This window comes from Chiloscyllium plagiosum, chromosome 31 (genome assembly GCF_004010195.1).
Source record: "Chiloscyllium plagiosum isolate BGI_BamShark_2017 chromosome 31, ASM401019v2, whole genome shotgun sequence".
NCBI classification, from domain to species: Eukaryota; Metazoa; Chordata; class Chondrichthyes; order Orectolobiformes; family Hemiscylliidae; genus Chiloscyllium; species Chiloscyllium plagiosum.
In genome coordinates, this window is record NC_057740.1 from 44088336 (window position 1) to 44094608 (window position 6273).

Sequence of the window (6273 nt, forward strand, 5' to 3'; positions counted from 1 at the left end):
TGCGAGGCAGCAGTGCTAACCACTGTGCCACCGTGCCGCCCATGATGACTGTGTCGGTGTCAGCTCATGCTCCTGCGAGGAGGTTGAACAGTTCATCAACTTCACCAACACCTCCAACCCCAACCTCAAGTTCATCTTGACAATCTTGGACACCTCCCTCCCCTTCCTGGACCTTTCCATCTCCATTTCCGATGACAGACTCAACACAGAAATCCACTTCAAATCCACCAACTGCCACAGCTATCTGGAGTACACCTGCTCCCACCCTACTGCCTATAAAAACGCTACCCCTCACTCTCAATTCCTCCACCTCCAATACGTCTGCTCCCAGGAGGACCAATTCCACCACAGAACATTCCAGATGGCTTCCTTCTTCAAGGCCGCAATTTCTCTCCCACATAGTTGATGATGCCTTCCAGCGCATCTCCTCCACTGCCAACACCTCTGCCTTTGAACCCCACCCCTCCAATCGCAATAAGGACAGAATCCTCCTGGTCCTCACCTTCCGCCCCGCCGACCCCCACATACAAAGCATCACCCTCCGCCATTTCCACCATCAACAAACAGACCCCATTACCAGTGATATATTTTCCTCCCCACTTCTACCAGGTTCTGCAGAGACTATTTCCTCTGTGACTCCTTTGTTAGGTCCACGGCCTCTACCAACCCACCCTACACCCCGGCACCTTCTCCTGCCACCGCAAGAAGTGCAAAACCTGCGCCCACACCTACTCCCTCACCTCCGTCCAAGGGCCCAAAATATCCTTCCACATCTGACAGAAAATTACCTTTACTTCCGCACACATCATCTACAGTGTCTGTTGCTCCCGATGTGGTCTCCCCTACATTGGGGAGACAGGACAACTTGCGGAACGTTTCAGAGAATATCTCTGGGACGCATGCACTAAACAACCCCACTGCCCTGTGGCCGAGCACTTTAACCTCCCCCTGCCTTATCCCAGTTCCAACCCTCCAACTCGGCACCGCCCTCTTGAACTGTCCTACCTGTCCATTTTCCTTCCCACCTATTCACTTCACCCTTCTTTCCGACCTCTCACCTTCACCCACCACCATTTACCAATCCTCTTGCCACTTACCTTCCCCCCAACCCCGCCCATTTCCATTTATCTCTCAGTTCCCTTAGGAACTCATTCCTGATGAAGAGCGTATGTTCAAAACGTCGACTCTCCTGCTCCTCGGATGCTGCCTGACTGGTTGTACTTTTACAGGTCCACACCCTTCGACTCTGATCCCCAGCATCTGCAGTCCTCACTTTCTTCTAATGTAGAGACTTGCTCAGGTATGTCCGTTTACAAAATATAATTAAAATCCGGCTATTTACTACTCATCAGTCCACACTCAGTCATCATTAAAGTGATGGATGGTGTAATTAACAGTGCTATCAAGCACCACATACTCAGTAATAACCTGCTGACTGAGTTTTGATTCTACCAGGCTCCTGCCATCCTTATAGCCTTGGTTCAAAACTGGGCAAAAGAACTGAATTCCTGGGTTGAGGTGAGAGCGGAAGGCCTTGAAACCAAGTCTGCATTTGACTGAGTGTGAAATCAAGAAATCTTAGAAAAACTAGAAGCGATGGGTATCGGGGGGAAATGTTCTGCTGGTTGGAGTCCTACCTGGCAAATAGGAAGATGGTTGTGGTAGTTGGAAGTTCGGTAGTGTCCTAGGCCCAGCCATCTTCAGGTGCTTCATCAATGACCTTCCCTCCATCACAAGGTTCAGAAGTGAGGATGTCTGCTGTTGATCGAACAACATTCAGCACCATTCGCGACTCCCCAGATATTGAAGTAGTTCATGGTCAAATGTAATGAGATCTAGACAATATCCAGACTCAGGCAGACAATTGACAAGTAACAGTTCCACCACATAACTGCCTGGCAATAATAATCTCCAATAACAGACAATGTAATCATCATTGACATTGAATTCCCCACTGTCAACATGCTGAGGGTTACCACTGACCAGAAACTCGACTGGATTCGCCATATAAATACAGTGGATATAAAAGCAGGTCAGAGGCTGGGAATACTGAGGTGAGTATCTCACCTCGTGACTTCCCAAAGAAATATTCCCACTTGCCTGGATGAATGCAGCACCAACAACACTTAGGAAGCTTGAAACCATCCAGGACAAAGCAGCCCGCTTGATAGGAACCATTTGCACAAGTATCAATTGCCTCCAAAGATATTCAAGTAGCAGCAGCGTATACTGTCTACAAGATGCACTGCAGAAATTCACCAAAGATCCTTCAATAGCACTTTCCAAACCCATGACTATTTACATCTAGAAGGACAAGGGCAGCAGATTCAAACCATCTGCAAGTTCCCCTCCAAGTCATTCACCTGATTTGGAAATACATACTTATTGCTTCACAGTTGCTGGGTCAAAATCTGGAATTCCCTCCCGATGGGCATTTTGAGTCTTTCTACAGCACACAGATTGCAGTGGCTTAAAGAAGGCAGCTCACCACCACCTTTGCAAGGGCAACTAGGAATGGGCAATAAATGCTGGCGCAGCCAGTGATGCCCATGTCCCATGCCATGAATGAATTATAAAATGTATATTAGCAGCCTCTTTTGACTGTGTTTGCCAATAAATAGCAATAATAAAGGTTATAGTCTAATCAAGTCTGGTCTCACATTTGGATCTGACTTGTCCAGTATCACCATCATAACAGAAAAATGTGATTGGTTTTTCACAAATTCTCTATTTTCCATTTTAAATTCTAATTTTTACATCTGTCCTTGCCAATCTTTTCATTTTCACATAAGTAAAGTAGCTTTTATGGTTTGCCTTAATGTTTGTTCCTAGTTTGCATGCATATTCTCTTTATGTTTTTTCATCATCCTTTACCGGATTCAAAATTGCTCCCATTCTTGAGCAACAATCTAAACCACTTCCTTTCAGCTCATATAATCTTTACAAGGATGCTGGAAATCAGAAACAAAACAAATTGCTAGAAAAGTTACCATTCTGAAGAAAGATGACGGGATCTGAAACATTGACTTTGCCTTCTCTTCATTGATACTGCCAGAACTGTTGAGTTTTTCCAGCAATTTCCTTATTTGTCTTTTACTTTTGTTTGTTTTGGTTGATTCACCTTTATGATTGACTTTTATTTGAAGATTTTTTTTTGTACAGCATATAATACCACTTTAAAACTAGTCATTGCCTGTCTACTATCCATCCTTTTCATGCATTTTCCCAATTCACCATAACCAGCTGTTCCCCATATGTTCATAGTTTCCTTTGATCAGTTTTAAGACCCTAGTTTCAGAATGAACAATATAATTTTTAAACTTAATGTGAAATTCTAATATATTATGGTGATTATTTCCCAAAGATTCCTTTACAGCAAAGTTATAAATTAGCCCTCTTCATAAGACATAGGAGCAGAAATTAGGCCATTCAGCCCATCAAGTCTCTTCTGTCATTCAATCATGGCTGAGAAGTTTCTTATCCCCATTCTCCCACCTTCTCCCCATAACCAGTGATCCCCTTAACAATCAAGAACCTATCTATAGCAGTCTTAAATACACTCAGTGACCTGGCCTTCACAGCCTTCTATGGCAATGAATTCCATAGATTCACCATTCTGGCTGAAGATGTTCCTCCTTACCTCCAGTCCAAAAGGTTTTCCCTTTATTCTAAGGCTGACTCTCCTACCAATGGAAACATCTTCCCAACATCCACTCTGTCCAGGCCATTCAGTCTTTTGTAAGTTTCAATTAGATCCTCCCTCATCCTTCCAAACTCCATCAAGTATAGACCCAAAGTCCTCAAACGTTCCGCATATGTTAAGCTTTTTATTCCTGAGGCCATTCTCTTCACATAATATTAAATCTAAAATAGCTTGATCCTGACTCAATGCTTCAATGTATTGTTCCAGAAACCTATCTCATACACATTCTAGAAAATCACCCTCTATAGCTTTATTTTAGGTTTAACCAGCCTACAAAATACATAGATTGAAGTTGCCATGATTACTGCATTACTATGTTAAATACATCTTTAATTTCCCAATTTATACCATTTCCAAAATTAACACTACTGTTTGGCATTCTATAAACAACCCCCAGCAATTCTTGCTGCACTTGCTGTTTGTTAGCTCCACTCAAACTGCCTCTACTTTTGATCCTTCAATCTAAGATTCTCTCTCAAACGTATATTACTTAAGGCAATTATTATTTAATGTCATGTCTACCTAATTACCCAGAAATGCCAAAGCAAAATAATTTTTAATATTTCTACTTTCTCTCATTACTTGTGATATAAACCATTTACAGTCCTATTCCTCTTCCAACCTTTTTATTGATTGGCATGCCTGTAAAATGTACTATTTAATTTTATTTCTGATAATTTTCATTCTTCCTCTTTGCCATAACAATTTTTTTATTTATATTTTCTCTGATCCCAGTGTCTGCTGCTGTTTGTGTTTAATATTTGTCTCTTTCCTAACCCTCAATTCTTCCAAGATCTCTTTATTAGCTACAGAGATTCACTCATATTTAGATTGTAATTTCCCTTTGACAGGACATATTTTTTCTACCATGCTCCTGAATGCTACTTAAAATGTTTCCCATTGACATTTTACATTGTTGTCCTTTTTTTTAACAAGTGTTATATGGTTATATCTCCCATAGCAAATATTAACTGGGAAAACGGAAGTTTGGGCATCATGTTGCCAAGAAGGTGAATGGTCCAAAGTTGAACTGTGAGATTTCCAGTTAATGGTTACTCAAGATCCTGTAACTTTTAGTGAAACTAGATTTGATACTCTTGAGACAAGCAAGCACTAACAACTTTAGGGTGAAAAAGTGCCCAGCAACAATGTTGAATTTTAAGTTGCAGTCTTCACAGATCTGAGAGGCAGCAATTATACCCCAATCTTCAGTGAGGCTGCAAGCCGATTCTGCATCTCCCACCCTCCCACACACACACAGACCCCATCCCGCCGATGACCGGAATCTAACGAATATTTAAAAACTCCTGACTTCAAACAAAGGCAAAGGTTCAACTGACCAAGTGCTATATTGAGTATCTTCTGTAGTTGACAAAAAATATGATTGGCAAAAGTTGAAGAAGATCATCCAATTTCACCTTCACAGTTTTGACTGTTGTTCCACTGAATTTGTTCCTTTTTGCCTGTTTTACATGTGTTATATCACTGCAGAATTGTGTCTTGTTTATCTTGTTTGTGAATGAATACATGCGTCTTTGGATTTCATGAGAATATAATTTATATAGTAGCAGATAATAATGTTTTGCTCCCTGTTTAAGATTAGTTTTTTAAAATAAATTTTGTTTATGGATTAAAACCTGGTGAGTTGCTTTTATCATAGTGATCTAAATCTGTCAAATTAACCTTCTTAGTGACTCAATTAGTTATTTATACATGTGTGACATGTCTTGTGGAATCGTGAGGCTTGATTACCAACAAACTTTACTCCCATCAGGATCATGATATTATTTCCTATTAAGATCCCTAGTCAGGCTTGGATTTACAACAGCAAGCCACAATCACATCACACAAATGGAAGGTGACACCATCGCCAAAGAAAGTCACTTGACAAATTAACAGCATCCACCATCAAAATCTTCGGAGTTATTGTTCCCTATAAACATGACTGGACTAGTCACATATGGCTATCAGAAAAGGTCAGAGGTTGGAAATTCAGTAGTGATTAAGTCACCTCCTAATCCTCTAAATGGTATGTTTCCTCTACTGTCTTGGTAATCTCAGTACCAAAAACACTCAAGACATTTGAAACTATACAAAATAAAGCAGCCTCACTTGATTGGTAACCCATCCATCACCTTAAATGTTCATTCCCTTCACCATCACTGCTCAGTGGCCACAGTGTGTACTAAATTAAAGATGCACTGCAGAAAATCAGCAAGGCTTCTTTGATAGCACCTTCCAAATCTGTGACTTCTATCATCTAGAACAACAAGAGTAGCAGACTTGGAGAAGATAAAAGTGCTGCTTCTTTAATTTCCAAAGCAAAAACATGTAACTCCCTCCATAACAAGTGTGGAGATTCTTCACCACATACAACTGGTATAAGAAAGCAGCTTACTTATATTTGGATAACTGGGGTTCTTTCTGGGGAAGGTGGGACCTCTATAAACAGGATGGTCTACACCTGAACCTGAGGGGCACCAGTATCCTTGGTGGGAGGTTTGCTAGTGCTCTTGGGGGGGGTTTAAACTAACTCTGCAGGGGCATGGGAACCCAGACTGTAGCTTTAG